Genomic DNA, 17,980 nt, shown 5'->3' on the forward strand with positions numbered 1-17,980 from the left:
GGTTTTTCTCAAATATTTTCCATTCATGGTTGGTTGAATCCACAGATGCAGAACCTGCAGATATGAAAACTCAGTTGTACCAATATATGCTAGAAAGTGGGTAAAGCTTAAAAGGGCTGTGTTAGGTGAAAGAAGTTAGCCACAAAAGACCACATTGTGTCTTACTCCACTAATGTACTGCACCCAGGAGAGAGACAGGTGTATGCTTAGAGCTGGAGGAGGTGAGGAGTAAAAGGGCGTTAGTTGGGGTAGGGTCTCTTCTAAAATTTATAATGGTTATGGTAGCAGAGATCTGTGCATACACTAAAAACTACTCAGTTATACATTTTAATTGGGTAAATTGTATTGTTTGTGGATTACCTCTCAATGATTTTCAATAATGGTGCTTAATTACTTCATTGAAGAATTATTTTTCAACAAATATTTCTGTGACAACTGAATAGTCACATGTAAATAATAAATTTGGACCATTGCTTCATATTATATGAGAAATTAATTCAAAATGAATCAAAGATCTTTAAAAGAAGAATGTATCAGAGACTGAGGATATAGTTTTTTAAAAAGTAAAGAAAAGAAGGAAATAAAAGGAAAGGAAAAGAAAAAGAGAAAAAAAGCCATAATAAGGAACACGGAGTGCTCCTAAGCAATGATTGTTCAAGTGAAAAAAATGGACAAAAGAAGCTACACATATATGAAAGGAACACTGTAATATATATTTTAAATTGATCCAGTTAATAGCCTCAGAAATTTTTGAGAATATATTTATCTTCAAATCAAGTATAGCATATTGTGAAGTAGAAACAATTTAAGAGATGAGGTGGAAGAGAATTAACTCAATCAAAATCAATCACAGAAACAGAACAAAAAGGGAAGAGAAAATGACATTGAGAAACAGCATCACAGATCCAATCTCCTCCTGATGGACATTTTAGAAAGGGAATTAAAGGAAGGGAGCAAAGAGAGCTGTACACTGACAAGAAAAGACAATTCCTGAAACTGAAGGAAAAAGCCCAGAAAATGCTCAGGTCAATAAATGAATATCTCTACCTAGAGGTATGGTATAAAATTTCAGAACACTGGAGAAAAGGAAAGGGTCTACCTGGGCCTAGTGGCGCAGGCCTATAATCCAGCTCTCTGAGAAATTGAGGCAGGAGGATCACAATTTCAAACCCAACGTGGGCCTCTTAGAGAATTGAGATCATGTCCCCAAATTTTTTAAAAAATTAAAAAATGATAGGAATGTAGCTCAATGTGAAGGCCCTAGGTACAATTCCCAGTATTGCATAAAAAAGAGATGGAAGGAAGGAAGGAATGAAAGAGAGAGAGAGAGAGAGAGAGAGAGAGAGAGAGAGAGAGAGAGAGAGAGAGAGAAAGAGATTCCTATAAACTCTAAACAATGAGTAAAGCACTCAATAAACTCTCAGCCCCAAAGGAACAAACATGATGCATGATGCATCTCAGCAGTACAGTTAGGAGATGATAGAATAATGATTTTCAGAATCATGGCCAATCATTCTCGCCCTTCAGATTTATCATACATGTATGATTAAAGGTTAAACCATGTAATGGTTACTTGATTTCTCAGGTCTCAGTTGTCCAGCATCCAACATCCTTCCTAGTAGTATCCTAATATGTTTACAGATTCACTTCTTCCACATTATGTATAATCTTAGTGGAAGATTCCTGACTGACCTCCCACTTCCTACTTGCCATTGCTCAAACAGAGAAGATAATTTCTCCTTTTTCTGCCACATGATATATGCTGCATAACATATGGGCCCATGGTCTCAGCTCAACCAAAAGGTCTCTTGCCCATTGGACTGTGAATGCAAAGGCTACATAAACTCTTAAAACTCCTCCTCACAAAGATTCCAGCAACAGCAGAGAAATGGGACCACTGGCATCCTCTCCAAGATACTCCTCCAAGGGAGACAGTGGCTGTTTCCTGATTTCTGATTTCTTGGTTCCTCTGCTCCAAATCTTGGTCTCCTAGACAGACAGCAACTCTGAGATCCCCAAATTTCTCCAGTTATTCTCTTCTCTCTTAAGATATGATGCAAAAGATTTTGTTTCCTGCAAGAGAGAACTCAGGTAATACCAAGGTCTCAGTCAGTTTCCCTTCTTAGAAATATAATGGAAGATGCATACAAATAAAATAAGAGAAAACCAAAAAGAAAGAAGAAATATAGACCACTCTTCAAGAAAGAGTGTATCTAATCTAGAAAGTAAATTATAGGGGAAGAAATTAGCTTAAATTTGATAATGAAGGAGATTGTATAATTTAGAGATTAGAAAAATTTGAAAAAAAATGTGTAAGGGGAAGGAAGAACAAGGAAAATATACTTGAATTTTAAACCTCAAGCAGTACCATGGTCATTCTCCTTTGAACGACACAGTGATTATGATACTTAATCTACAAAGAATGAAATTTAATTTAGTATATTCTTAGGATCAGAGAAAAAATACATTTTGCATATAGGTAGTCATAATAATAAGAAAATATTTTTATTGAGTAATCACACAGCTCCAACAATGTTACTGAAACAAAATCATCAATTTTTTCAATCTAAAAATAAATATATTATTGACAGGGATAGGAAATGAACAGGAGTAAGGAGAGATAAGACTGGCCATCTATGGGAGGCTTTACATGGAACCATTAATGTGCTCCTCTTAATTTTTTAAAAGTTATCATCTCTGGTTGAAACAAGAAATGAAAGGATTGAATCATTTAAAACAGAAGACTTTATCATTAGAGTTCAAAACAATGATATAAAATACATTGAAACCTCTACCAATAAGGGTAATTTCAGATCATACTCCAGCCAATTACCACAGAAACATGGAGTTTGTAAAAAGAATTCACACTCTGGTCAGCTGTTGCAAGAGCACCCCCTTCCTGTATGTTAGTGGAGGACAACTGAAGATCCTAGACTTTTACAGACACCTAGAAATAAAAGCTAGCACTTCCCACTCCCTGGCAGTGCAGAAAAAGTCAATGTGCCTGCTTCATAGAGTTTTCATAACTAATGACCAAAACCTGGGTGGCTTAAAACAACAAAAACTTGTTCTTTCACAGTTCTGGAGGCTAGGGCTCCAAAATCAAGCTGTCATTGGGGATATATTTTATCTAAAGGCTTGAGGAAAGATCCTTCCTTGCCTCTTGGCTATTGACAATACTTGACATCACTCCAATCATTACTGTCTTTGTCATATGATGTTCTTTACTTCATGTGTGTCCCTGTGTCCAAATTTCTATCTTCTTATAGGAAAAAACAAGTCACTGGCTGACCCTATGACCTCACTGCAGTCTAATCACATTTGCAATGATCCTATGTCCAAGTAAGATCTCTTTATAAGATTCTGGGTGGGCATGAAATTTTGGAGATACTATTCAATGCAGCACATCCAGATAGAATATTTAAATAAAATCCATAGTCTCATAACATATATGAAAAATTCCAAGTTGCACTTGAGAATCACTCTTATACTAAGAACAAAGAATACCTCAAATGAAATCACAAAAAGCACTCAATAACCACCAATACAAAGATGACATAAATGTTAGAAGTATGTGACAAATATTTTAAGTTTCTTTGATAACAAATTACATAATGAGAAATATAAAACATTCTTAAAGCAAATGAAAAAGTAGCAAACTGCAGCCCATAAATACAAAGCCTCAGCAAAGACTTAGAAGGTATAAATAAGACAAATGAAAATGTTATATATGAAAAACATGATAACTGAAATAAAAGTCTTATTGAATAGTCTGAAAAAAGCACTATGGAGGAAACACAGAGAAGAATCAATGAACTAAAATATAGAGCAATAGAAATTATCTAATCTAAATGAAAAAGTGAAAATTTTACCCTCAGGAGAGAAAATTTAAAAGGGATTGGGGGAAAAATAGAGAAACAGAAGAAAATAAAGGAATTAAAAACAAGGCTGGAAGACAAAGGAAGATTATTAGAACTTTGAGAAACTTGAGAAAACAGAGGGAAGGAGAGAAGGAAGAAATAAAAACAAGAAAACAGAACAAAAACAAGAAAACCTAGAAGCAATGTTCACACTTATATTAAAAACAAGAAAAAACTATCAAGAAAGAAAAGAAACAAAAAGAAAAAGGAAGAAGAAAAGAAGAAAAAAAATGACCATTTTAGGGTGTGTCTCTGCTGTCACTGGTAGATAGAATGGACAGACAGAACCCAGATCTGCATTGATTAATACCAGTAAGCCAGCTGTAGATTTATGGTGAGGCAGTGGATAATCCCAGGAAGCCTGCACCTTTAGTTCCACTGAAGTCCAGGCTGGTTTTTGCCTGTGAAGCTGGAACCCAATTTGTTCTGTCTGCAACACACTGTGTGTCTTTGGCCAGCTTGAACTCACCTTCCTGCTGTCTTGAACTCAGCTCCTTGACCTCCTGCTGACTCGACTTTGGTTCTGCCTCACCCCGACACTAGGAGCTGCTAAATGGAACCAGCCTGCAGCTGCTCTGAGTTCTGAACACAATTGGTTCCTCTCCAAGATGGCTACTGGCCAATTGACCTCTCCTGAGGGGCATCTGAACCTGAATAACTCACCATCCATTCTAGTCCACTGTTTCGATTGCTCCATTCCACTGATGCATTTCTACATGGAGGCCTCTGGGCTTGCCAGTAGTCACTGTACATCTGCAGGTTTGAGCTGCTCCTCCAGCACTGTGAGTCAGGGAGAAAGCATCCACTTACCACCTCCCTTTTCTCCATTGAGGTCTCTTTCTTGGCTCACCCTATGGACTTCAATTCTCCCTTCATTTTTCCCTTGCTGGCCCTCTTTCTTCTCTTCCTCATGTTGCTATATTCCAGCGCCTGGACACCAGATCTTGGAAAGGGTGTTTCTCTGTTGTTCACCACTCTGCCATCCTCTCAGTAGTCCTTTGCCATCATCTTACAACTGGACAGCACAAAAATCTTCACACTTTAGACACAGTGTCTCATTTCTTAAACTCTACTTGCTCTTTTATTTTTACCACACCTACATGGCAACTTAATCAGCAAGTCTCTGTTAATCCAGTGGTTCTTAAACTTTAATGAATATAACAATCACTCTAGGATCATGAAAAATGCAAGTTCCTAAATCCTTCCCCATAGATTGTACTGCCTACTTGTGTCTGGGGTAATGCCTAGAAATTTGCATTTCATAAATACCCTGCATGACTTTAGTGCATGACCTACAGACAACTCTTTCATGTTTTTTCCTCAGGAAATCACGCTTCTCTTGCTGTACTTTACTTATAATCAGTGTGAGCTTTTAGATGTAATTTAAATCTCTGTCCTATTATCACTATTGTGATGGCTGATTTAATGTGTCAAATTATCTAGTCTCTGATACAAGATGTTTGGTCAAACATCAATCTAGATATGACTGTGAAGATATGTTAAGATGAGATTAAAAATTTCAATCAGTGGATTTTGAGTAAGGCAGATAACCCTCTCTAATATGGTGGGCCTCATTTAATAAGTTAAAAGCCTCATGAGAAAAAGACAGAGGTCCCTTGAGGGAGAAGAAATTTTGCCTTCAGTGACATCCTTTGAATTTGAACTGCATCGACTCTTCCCTCAGTCTCTAGTCTGATGGGCTGCCCTGTAGAATTTGATTGATCAACCCCAACAGATGCATGAGTCCGTTCCTTGACATAAATCAGGCTCTGTCACCCCATTCTATTGGTTCTATTTCTCTGGAGAATCCTAATATAGCCATATGTGTGTACCTTACTTTGAATAAATACATCCTTCAGGATTCTATGCATCTGTCTCAGCATTGCTGAACCCAATCCACTGGATGACAGCTACTAGAAAATCACATTCTATAGTCATGTGGGGATCTCACTTCTTCCCAGCCATTTTTCTGTGCAACTACACATTCTGAGGCACCAGGGCCCCACATCACTTTTCTGGCCCTCACCACTGTCCTCAAAGCGCTCTTCCTAATCATATTTGCTGTAGGGGTTGACCAATAATGGGTCTCCTTTTTGTAGAGAAAATAGAAGTCAAGTTAGGAACTTTGTCTCTTTCCTACTTATGAAGAATGTCATGAAGTTTGGCATTCTCCATTTATCATTTGGTCTGGTTTTTGTGGACAAGATAAGTCCAAGATGGCAGCTCTTCTCCCAAGGGGCTTCTTCTACTCTATCAATTGTCCATGCTCTGCTACTGGCAATATTTCTCCTTCTCTTTTCCTCTGTGGCACACTCAGTCCAGACTGTCTTAAACAACTTAAAACAATTCTCCTCACCATTTCTCCTTCCTTTATTACTGCCTCAACTCACAATCACATAACTGTGCCTGAAATTTACCTTTCAATATTACAATTTAACTGAAGATGCTCCTGTCAAAGTCACCTTCCAACTGCTAAATTCAGAGAAATATGTTCAGTCTTTTCATCTGGTTCAGTATCTCTGCACTAATTTTCACTGTTGTTCAATTTCTTCCTGAAACTCTATCCTTCCTGTTTTACCTCCTATGTCATTCCACTCTACTGACTCTTACTTATTTAGTCTTTCCTTCTGTCCTAGTTTGTTTTTTCCCTCCAACATCCTGAAATGGATAGTTTTTGGAAGGCTTGTGATGTGAAATAAATACTTGATTTAGGAAGTGATCTCAGGAAGCACAAGGAAAGAAAATGAGAAGGTGAAATGGGGAAGGGGAAAGAGCCAATAAGGGTGTGTGGATGGGCAGTTTAGTCTGGTGGGCAACAGGGGTCCCTTCCTAAGGGGTCTCTGATGAACCTTGTAGCACAGGTCTCGGACCTGACTGAATGGGAAGCTGGATTACCTCTCCACCTAAACTCAAATCTGTGAATTCTCAGCACATTTAGGCTGCTTGATGGGCAAGATCTCTGGGTACCAGACAAAATCTCAGGCAGTGACATGGAAAGACAGGCAACTGTCAGCTCCTGTTCTGCAGCCCAGATGGAGACCAACCACACAGATGTGGGCAGGGGACGAGGTGATCATCAACACTCTCATAATCCTTGATGCACTAGTTTTTCTCTTTCTTTCCTTTAGTGTTGCTTACCCTAGTGTTCTGTCCTTGCTCTATTTTCTTCTCTCCACTCACCTCCCAGCAGTGCTTATCTACCATCATCCCTTCAATTACCTGGGTTCTGAAATGTGTCTTTCCTACCCAGATGTCTCTTTTCTTGTGGTCATGGTCCTCTCAACCTACAAAACCTCGAATCCATCATGTCCATAGACCACTCCCTTTCCACTCCTGTTCTGTGATTCTCTCTTGGAAAGAGGTGCAACCAGGTGTACCCAGTCATGAAAATATGAAAACCTAGAGAAAAGACACCTCTGAAGCCACAGTCTCTGTTAGTATCAGTGTCAACTGTGGGATTTGTGTCAAGGCTAACTCCCTTCAGTCTGACCCTGTCTTCTTCCACAGACATTAGGTTAAGTCTCACGAGCAATGTTCCCCTGCCAAACAGATCTCCTCCCTGCAGCCTTACTCATCCCCAATCACGTATGGAAATGTGCTTAAAAATAGGCACCTGGTATAAACCAGTGCCTCACATATATAAAACACTCTGAAATTTAAAAATTATTTTCAGTTCTCTTTTCCTCCCTCCCCTACTTCCACACTACCATCAATCAAGGCCAGGTCCTGAGTTATTTAGCAGCTAGTGAGGTTCTGATCAGAAGTAGATTCCTCTGTTCTGTTACAATCATGTGGCCTGACCTCAAACCAAGAAGTACTTTTTCTTTTCTTTTCCTTCCTTCCTTCCTTCCTTCCTTCCTTCCTTCCTTCCTTCCTTCCTTCCTTCCTTCCTTCCTCCCTCCCTCTCTCTCTCTGTCTCTCTCTCTTTCTCTCTCTCTTTCTTTCTCCCTTTCTCCCTTTCTCTCTCTCTCTCTTTCTTTCTTTCTTCTCTGAGGATTGGCTCCAGAGCATTGTACTTAAGTACATCCCCAGCCTAATTAAAAAAAAAATTTTATCTTGAGACAGAGTTTTGCTAACTTGCCAGCGTGGCCTTGAATTTTTGATCTTCATGGTTTAGCCTCCCAGAATGTTGAGATTACAGGCATGTGCCACCATGCTCAGGGGAAAAGCACATTTATGGAGTCCACTCAAATATATTGAATTACAGAGAAATTTTATTAGTATTTATGATTGATTGAAGATTGTTTATACTCATCTTGATTTCAAAAGGAATTTGATAAAAATTACAAAATTATTCTTTTTGTAGAATAATAAACAAATATTTAAAATAAAAAGAGAAACACAGAGTCTCCCTCAAAATTTAAATAAAATGAGAACACTAGTGTTGCTGGTTATGCAAAGAGCATGGTTGTGCTCCCACCCTGTGCATTACCAATGTGTGTTTCCTATCTTAATAGCCAGCTTAACATTTATAGAATGGAATGGAAAACAGACAAAACCCATAAATCCAGGTGAGCCAAATGAATTCTCAGGGGGAAAAGCATGCTCCACTTGTAAATATTTCTCATGTAAATCTTGTAACTTGGAAAAGCTGAAACCCACAATCGTTAAAATGACATTTCCTGTATTTTTATCATTTTAGAAAGAATGTCAGTAATTACCCATATTAAAAGTCTCTATGGGGAGGAGATTAGTAGGTAGATAGGCAGATCCTAATATTCAAGAAGCATAAATCCAAAATGTAGCTTTATATCCTTGGATTTTCTAAAAAGAATGCTTTTTAGAAAACCTAAAGTTTTCTATTTAATTTATTTTAGGAAATTTGATAATTTCTCACTGCATTTATAAAATTCATGAAGTTTAAAAATAATAAAAGATTAGAGTAGAACATCTAATTTCTGCCTCTAAAAATACTCCAAATATCTTGGATTATTGAACAGTTTTCACTCTGTATATAGCAGCTCTCTATTGTTATTTTTAAGTATTAGGTGTTCAATAAGTGTCTGTCCACTGAATAGTTTTTCAATATTAAAATTTCTGATTATATTGGTTTCTTGCTCAGGAATCTTCAGTGGTTCCCTATTATCTAGAGTCACACTGTCCAAGATGGTAGCCACAAGCCATGTGTGTGGTTACCCAGCACTTGAAATGTGACATGTCTACTTTGAGAAGTGCTGTAAGTATAAAATACACAACACACAACATAGTATCAGAAAGAGAATGTAGGGCCGGGGATTTAGCTCAGTGGTTTCGCCGCCTGCTGCACAAGCACAAGGACCCGAGTTCGATCCCCGGTACCAAAAAAAAAAAAAAAAAAAAGAAAGAGAATGTAAAATATTTCATTAAGAGTTATATTACTTACTGGAAGGATAGTATTTTAGATAAATAGAATAAGATACAGTTCATTTTACTTGTTCCTTTCCCCACTTTTTGTTTTAAAGTTGGCTACTAGATAATTTAAAACTACTCTTGTGATTTTCTTTTGTGGTTGACAGAATTTTTCTATTAGACAGCACTAGTGTGGAGACAAACTCCTCCTCCCATATGTATTTAGATTTCTAACCTTGTTTACTATTATGCTTTCTTTCTTGCCTTTCTTTTACTGTTCCCTTCTCTTAGAGTGCTCTTCCTTTTAAGGTCTAACTGATATCCTCCTTGCTCTATGGAGACTATCTGATTCTCCTAGGTAGAAGCACCCGGCCCCCACCCCCCCACCCCCTGCCCCATACACATGCAAAGTCCTAATTTGCAGTTTAGTATGGCATTGGTCAGTTTCTCTCTGTATTATAGTTATTTTTCCTTTTGTATTATTTTCTCACTAAGCTGTTAGTCTTTGAATGAAATGGTATTTTTAGTTCTGATTTAAATCTCTTAAATTGGGACATGATATCAGTACACCAGTCAGAAACCATGCATGTTATTTTTTTAAATATAGGGAACTGGTAAAATCAGGGTAGTAGCCTGAGATGTGAAAAGAAAGCACCAAGGTAAGGTGGAGGTAGTCACAGCAAGAAGCGGTCACTACCCTTAGAGCAGGGGTGGGAACCCTAAGGAAGTGGTGGAATTATGGGAGCTGACAGAAGGGCCTGGAGGAGTTGGGACTCAGAGCATTGCAGAGCAGTGCCTCTGGATGGTTTGGAGGAGGTCCTGGAGCTGGAGTCCAGGCCTCAGTGAGCGGACACCCACCACCCTACTCATATCAGTACTGTGAGAAGGTGGAATAAGATCAGTTCTGGGAGTGTAAAGTAAACAAAACAATCACGGAGACCTAATCAACTGCTTCTGTATCTACCTGATGCTTCCTAGATGAAAAGCCATTTCACTGTTGCAGTGGTACTAAGAGGAGAGGCAATAGAAAGGCACAGTATCTTTCTTCTTCCTCTGTTCTCTCATATCCTCTAGGCCTCTTTATCGATGGACTTGAACAGAAGCTCACTGATAATGGAAAGTATAGATTTCAGGCCCGCAGCAAGAGGCTTGGACCTCGATGATCTTCATGTTCGTGCCCTGTGTAATTCACTTTCTTGAGTGTGCACTGGCCCCAGAGATTTGCTAGAATAGGAAAAAAGTTATAGGACATTTCCAAGTTTAGGTTATTTTTTAATTTTGATTTTTAAAATTAATTTTATTGGCACATTGTAGGTATACAATATAATGACAATCATCATTGGAAATTTACACCTTTACATAATCTCACTTGGTTCTTATTTTTCCCCCTTCCCCTACTCTCCCTTCAACCCCTCCATCCCTCCCTATCAACAAAGACTTTATTTCCATTTTCTCATATTAATTCCTTTCCCTTCTTTCCTTTCCCCTACCCCTCCCACTTCCCCTTCCCCTTGGCCCCTTTTCTTCCTATTTCACGTTATCTATCATACCTTTTAGTCATTATTCACACTTTCAGTTTCTCCCACTAGAGAAACTATTTGATATTTACATGTGTGTCCTATTTATTTCACTTAAGAGTATCTCCTCAATGTGCATCCATTTAGCTATAAATATCTCTAATTTCTCCTTTTTTATGGCTGAGTAGTACTCCATTTTATTAAAAAACCACATTTTCTTTATCCAGTCTCAAGTAGATGGGCATTTGGGCTGCTTCCAAGTTTTAGCTATCACAAACTGTGCTGCTATGAACATGGGTGTACATATATCACTGGGGTATGATTCTTTTAATTCTTTGGGGAAGATCCCCAGCAGGGGAATAGCTGGGTCAAATGGGACTTCCAAGTCCTAGTTCTTTGAGGTATCTCCATACGGATTTCCACAGTGGTTGCACCAGTCTATAGTCCCACCAGTAGTGGAGCAGGGTTCCTCTTTCCCCAAACCCTGCCAGCATTTGTTATTGGTTGATTTTTTGATAGCAGCCATTCTTTCTGGGGTGAGGCAGAATCTCAGCATTGTTTTCATTTGCATCTCTCCAATGACCAGTGATGTTGAACATTTTTTCATATATTTATTTGCTATTTGTACTTTTTTGTGTGAGAAATGTCTGTTCATTTCAGATGCCCATTTTTGGATTGGGTCTTTAAATTTGGGAGGTCTGATTTTTTTTTAAGTTCTTTATAGGTTCTAGATATTAGATCTTTGTCTGAGGAACAGCAGATGAAAATTTTTTCCCACATTGTGGGTTGTCTCTTCACACTGTTAATGGTTTCTGTTGCTGTGGAGAAGCTTTTTAGTAAGAAGAGATCCCACTTGTTGATTGTTTGTGCTAGTTCATGGCAATGAGGTTTTATTCATAAAATCTTTTCCTATACCAATGTCTTCAAGAATTTTACCTAACCTCTCTTCCAGCCGGTTCAGTGCTTTTGTTTTAATATTTAGATCTTTAATCCATTTCAATTTTAGTTTAGTGCATGGTGAGAGATGCAGGTCAAGTTTTAATTTTTGGCAAGTTGAAGCCCAATTTTTCCAGCACCATTTATTAAAGAGGCTATCTTTCCTCCAGCGAGGATATTTGGCTCCTTTGTCAAAGATGAGATGGCTGAGTGTGTCTGGAGTTGTTTCTACATGTTCTAATCTGTTCTACTGGTCCTCAGGTCTGTTTCTTTGCCAGTACCATACTGTTTTTATCACAGTACCTTTGCAGTATAGTTTCAAGTTGGGGGTTGTAATACCCCCTGCCATGTCTCTGTTACCTATAATTGCTTTTGCTATTCTGGGTCTCTTCTGGTTCCAAATGAATTTTTGGATTGTTATCTCAAGGTCTGCGAAGTATGCTGCTGGGGTTTCAATTGGGATTGCATTGAATCTATGTAACAGTTTTGTAAGTATGGCCATTTTCACTATGTTGATCCTTCCTACCCAGGGGCAGGGGATGTCTTTCCATTTTCTGATATCATCTTCAATCTTTCTTTTCAAAGTGCTATAGTTTTCAGAGAAGAGGTCTTTGATTTCTTTTGTTAGGTTGATTCCTAGGTATTTCAGTTTTTTGGATGCTATTGTGAAAGGAATTGTATGCCCTATTTCTGTCTCAGTGAGTCTGTTGTTTGTGTAGAGGAAAGCTACTGATTTTTTGTGTGTTGACCTTATATCTAGGTACTTTACTGAATTTGGTTATTAAGTCTAGAAGACTTTTGATGGAGTTCTTGGGGTCTTCTATAGAGAGTATCATGTCATCTGCAAATAATGACAGTTTGCCTTCTCCTCTTGCTATCTTTATTCCTTTTATTTCTTTCTCTTGTCTAATTGCAGGGGCTAATGTTTCCAAAAGTATGTTGAACAGGAGTGGTGATAGTGGACATCCTTGTCCTGTTCCTGATTTTCATGTGAAGGATTTCAGTTTTTGACCTTTAGTATGATTTGGCTGCTGGTTTTTCATAGATGGCTTTTATCATATTGAGGTAGAAACCATCTATTCCAATTTTTTTGTAGAGTTTTTATCATAAATGCGTGTTGGATTTTGTCAAATTCTTTTTATGCATCTATTGAGATGATAATATGGTTTTTGTCCTTGGATCTATTGATGTAGTGCATTACATTGATTGATTTGCATATGTTGAACCATCTCTGCATCCCTGGGTTGAATCCCACTTGGTCAGGGTGTATGATCTTCTGAGTTCTGTTTGCCAGTATCTTATTAAGAATTTTTGCATTTATGTTCATTAATGAGATTGGATTATAGTTCTCTTTTTTGGTTGGGTCTTTCTCTGCTTTGGGGATCAAGGTGATGTTTGCTTCCAGGAATGAATTCAGGAGTATTGCTTCCCTTTCAATTTCATTGAAGAGTTTAAATAGTAATGGCAGTAGTTCCTCTCTAAATGTCTTGTAGAAGTCAGCAGTGAAGCCATCAGGACCTGGGCTTTTCTTAGTTGGGAAGTTTTTAATTATGTTTTCAATTTCATTGATTGATATTGGGTTGTTTAGAATTTTTAGGTCTTCTTCATTAAACTTTGGCAATTCATACTAATCTAGGAATCTGTCCATTTCTTCTGTGTTTTCCGTCTTATTGGCATATAGGCTCTCGAAGTAGGTGTTGATGATCCTCTGGATTTCTGCTGGGTCCATTGTAATTTCATCTTTTTCATTCCTAATTGCATGGATTTGGCCCTTTTCTTTCCTTTTCCTGATAAGGTTGGCTAAGGGTTTGTCAATTTTGTTTATTATTTTGCATACCCAACTCTTGGCTTCATTGATTTATAGTATCATTCTCTTAGTCTCCATTGCATTGGTTTCTGGTGTGACCTTTATAATTTCCTCCCTTGTTTGAGCTTTGGGTTTGTCCTGCTCTTCTTTTTTTAGAAGCTTGAGGTTCAGCATCAGGTTGTGTAATTGGATGCGCTCTGTTTTCCTCATATGAGTATTATTGCTATGAATTTACCTCGTAAGACTGCTTTCAATGTGTCCCACAGAGTCCTATATGTTGTATTGTCATTTTCATTTATTTGAAGGAACTGTCTGATTTCTTTATTTCCTCTGTGACCCATTGGTTATTCAGAAATGTGTTGCTCAATTTCCATATGTTTATGAAATTCTTGTGGTTTATTTTCCTGTTGACCTCCAATTTCATCGCATTATGTTCTGACAATATACAGGGGATAACTTCAATTCCTTTGCACTTACTTAAACATGCTCTATGAGTGAGTATGTGGTCTGTTTTGGAGAATGACCCATGTGCAGCTGAAAAGAATGTATATTCTGAATTTGTGGGGTGGAACATTCTGTAAACATCTGTTAAGTTCATTTGTTCAAGAGTTTGAGTTCTAGTATTTCATTGTTTATTTTTTGTCTAGTTAATCTATTTTTGACAGTGGAGTATTGAAGTCCCCCACTACTATTGTATTAGTGCTTATATGATTTTTCATGTCTATTAGTATTTGTTTTATATAGTTGGGCACACTAATGTTTGGTGCACATATATTTATGATTGTCATCTCTTCCTGTTGGATTGTTCCCTTTACAAGGATGTAGTGTTCTTCTTTGTCTCTCTTAATTAGTGTTGGTTTGAAATCCACTTGATCTGCAAAAAAGGTAAGTACTTCTGCTTTTTTTTTGGTTCCTGTCACATGGAGTATTGTTTTCCACTCTTTAACTTTCAGTCTATGAGTTTCTTTTTGAATTAAGTGCATTTCTTATATGTAGCATATTGTTGGATCTTGCTCCTTGACCCATTCTGCCAGTCTATTTCTTTTGATTGGTCAGTTGGTAGTTATAACTGATACATATTGAGTTATCATTGTCATGACTTTTTCTTTTTGTTTGTTTCTCCCACTTTGTGTTTAATTTCTTTTCATGCCCAATGGATTCATTCTGCTGGGCTTCCTGAGGTTGTGATCCTCATTGTCTTTTCCTAGGATATTGTCTAAAGTTTTTAGGAGCACTGGTTTGGTATTCATGAATTCCTAAGGTGCTCTTTGTCATGAAAGTATCTTATTTCTCCATAAATTTTGAAAGATAGTTTTGCAGGGTACATCAATCTGGGTTGGAGGCTGTTTTCCTTTAGGGCTTGAAATACATCACTCCATGCTCTTTTTGCCTTGTGGGTTTGTGTTGAGAAGTCTGCTGTGATTCTGATGGGCTTTCCTTTGTATGTGATTTGTTTCTTTTCTCTAACTGCTTGTAGAACTCTGTTCTTCTTTTGGGTTTCTGGAATCTTAACTATTAAATGCCTATGTATAGATTTTTTTTGATCAAGGCTAGTTGGAGTCCTATATGCCTCCCTTATCTGTTTGGCAAGTTATTTTCCCTTGCTTGGGAAGTTTTCTTCCATGACTTCTATGAATAGCTTTTTTAATGTCATCTGCACTCTCTCCTTTTTCTTCATTGACTCCAACCAGTCTTATGTTATTCTTCTTTGTATAGTCTAGCAGCTGCTGGATTGATGTCTCTTGGTCCCTTATTATTTTAAAGAAATTTTTCTTTTCCTGGTCATTGATTTCAATCTTATCTTCTATATCTGAAAGTCTGTCCTCACATTGGCTCATTCTGCTGCTTAAATTTTCAATGGAGTTTTTAATCTCCTGGAGATCTGTTTGCATCTGTTTTATGGATTCAATTTGTTTCCTATGTTGGGATTCCATCATGTTCTTCAGCTCTTCTATTTTTTTATCTGTATCCTCTCTAGATTTATTCATCATGTCTTGCACTATGGGCACAATCTCTGGTGTTATCTGAGAAATTATTTTGATTTCAATTTTCCAGATCCTCTTTTTTTCCTAGTTCAGGGAGTCCAGGTGGTTGAATATCAGATTGTTCCATCTCATTTCCCTTTGGGATTGCTTTAGGTGATCTGGAAGTCTGGTTTTGAGTCTTGTTTATTTGTCTTCTCATTTCAACGGGGGCTTGGGGAGAATGTATGCTGCTGGCACCCCTGTGGCTCACCTCCTTGGCGCTGGGGCAGTGGTATGGTGGCCCAGAAAGTTCACCTCCTCTGCCGAGTTTCAGTTATTAAAAACTCTGGCTTTCATCTTGCAGTTATCCTCTTGTTCTCTTTTTAGATTTCTTGCTTTGATGAAGGAAGCTGCATGTGGAATAAATCTACATTTCACAGCAAGTAAGGACCTGAAACTGTAAGTAATTGAATAATAGTCTTCAAGTAACTTGTTATTTTAGAAATGGCTCACCAGTCAGATGTATTCCAGGTTCTTCATCCCTCGAACAAAGAATTGAGAGAAAAAAGCCAAAAATGATGCCAAAAATTTATTTGAAAAGTGGAGGGTGAAGACATAAAGGAGAAACTGGTCTTGCAGAGAAAACTTGGGCTGAACAAAAGAGGAAAAGAGAAAAAGCAAAACTATAAAAGTACAGTGGTACCTCAGTACACAAACTTCATTCTTTCCACAATTCTGGTTGCAAACTGAATTGGTTGAGAACTGAATCAAATTCAATGGGTAGGTTTAATGTTGACTTTATCGAGAAATTTGAATTTTTTCTCAACCAATTCAGTTTGCAACCAGAATTGTGGAAAGAATGAAGTTCATGAACTGAGGTAGCACTATTCAACCTGGGTTTGGGAGACTCAGGCTGGGCTACTGTGAAGAGTCACAGTTGTGGGTTCCTCATGGCACCCAGTCTTTTTTATGACTTCCACATCTCATGGGACCCCACAAGAAGTTCTACATACAGGGAGAGGTTCTACATACACCTGAGAGGTGGAGCTGTGTAGATTCTGGCATACAGCTATGCTTGCCTTTCCCAGCCAAGCTCAGCCATGCCTATCTTCTATCTCAAAACCCCACTGTGGAAGGTTGGTTGTGATTCTTCCCCAGTTTGAGCTTTAAGATGAAACCACCACTCTGAGATGATATGTTGATTGATGCTTTTTTTTTTGATTGATGCTTTTTTGAGAGTCTGTAAAGCAGGGAGTGCAGCTAAATGCTGGCCCACAGATACTGGGAAAAAATAAATGTTTGTAGTTTTAATTTGCTAGGTTTTGGAGTAATTTGTTATACAGCAGTAGCTAATAGGCTTACCTTTAGAATCACAGAGGAAATTATAGATTGATTTGAAAAGACAAGATGATGTTAATTGGAAAATTAATATTTAAAAGGTATGTATCTATAAATCAATAAGTATCTGCCAATCATTTGTTTCTATCTCTTATAAATCTATTTTATATAAATACCCACAACCAAATACAAAAGTAGACAATATTTTGTGATCAAATATTTTACATTTGAATAAGCTATTAACAAAAGAGGAAACACATAATCAATAAATATATAACATGAAACATATAACTAATGAATATATAACAGAAGGTTGATTTTACCTTAAAAATGTGAAATGTTTACATAGTGTACAACCTAGCAATTCTCCTCCACAGTATATACCCCAGACTTTCTTGCACATGTACACCAAACATAGCTTAAAATATCCATGGAAGCCTGATTTCTGTTAACTAAAAACTGGAAACCCAAATGTCCATTATAAAAGTAATGGATAAATAAATTGTAGCTTGCTCATATAGTAATAGAATAATATACAATACTACAAATGAGTGCAGTGCAACTATTTCTATAAACACAAACAAATCTTAGATGTATAATCTTGAGCAAAAGAAGCAAGCCACAGACTAATGAATATATTGCGGCTTCTTGTGTATAATATTCAAATGAGGTAAATCTAAACAAATAGTGTTTAGGAATGCCTTCTGTTACAGGAAAAATACTAAATAAAGCAAGGGAATGATTATTGCAAAAGTAATGGAGGTGAAGGGAATGAAATCCAGGAAAAACAATAGGGAGTTTTAAAATTTCTTAAACTTTGTTGTATTACATGGATGTCTGTTCATACAAATCTTTTAAATATACAGCTTGATTTTATAATTTTGTTTTCAAATTAATGCTCAGCAATTCCTTTAATGTCATTTTAATTTCCTTTTTCTGCTAAATTTGAGGGAATTAAATTAAATATCACAGACATAAAAATAACATGTGATGTGGCCATCTGTGCATCCACCCTTTCATCTATTCATCCATCCATCTAACCTTGAACGAGATCTTGAAGAATGTTTACTAAGTTTTTTGTTTGTTTGTTTGTTTGTTTACTAAGTTTTAACAGATTTTTCTGTATGTTAGGGATTTGGTGATTTGTCATTTGTCTTTTGAAGCTTTCTA

At 37.3% G+C, this 17,980-nt stretch overlaps 1 long non-coding RNA gene across 1 annotated transcript in view; it reads left to right on the top strand.

The window, feature by feature from the left end:
• The window catches only part of LOC106008990 (uncharacterized), a 160,816-nt gene that overhangs the window by 90,846 nt on the left and 51,990 nt on the right, over window positions 1-17,980 (top strand). The window contains exon 9 of the long non-coding RNA XR_015445481.1: window positions 15,860-15,931. This is a non-coding gene — a long non-coding RNA (uncharacterized LOC106008990). The remainder of the gene's footprint in view (window positions 1-15,859; window positions 15,932-17,980) is intronic.

Source organism: Heterocephalus glaber, unplaced genomic scaffold (assembly GCF_053883595.1).
Source record: "Heterocephalus glaber isolate CG9 unplaced genomic scaffold, H.glaber_assembly_v1.0 deba00001610, whole genome shotgun sequence".
In the NCBI taxonomy this organism is placed as follows: Eukaryota; Metazoa; Chordata; class Mammalia; order Rodentia; family Bathyergidae; genus Heterocephalus; species Heterocephalus glaber.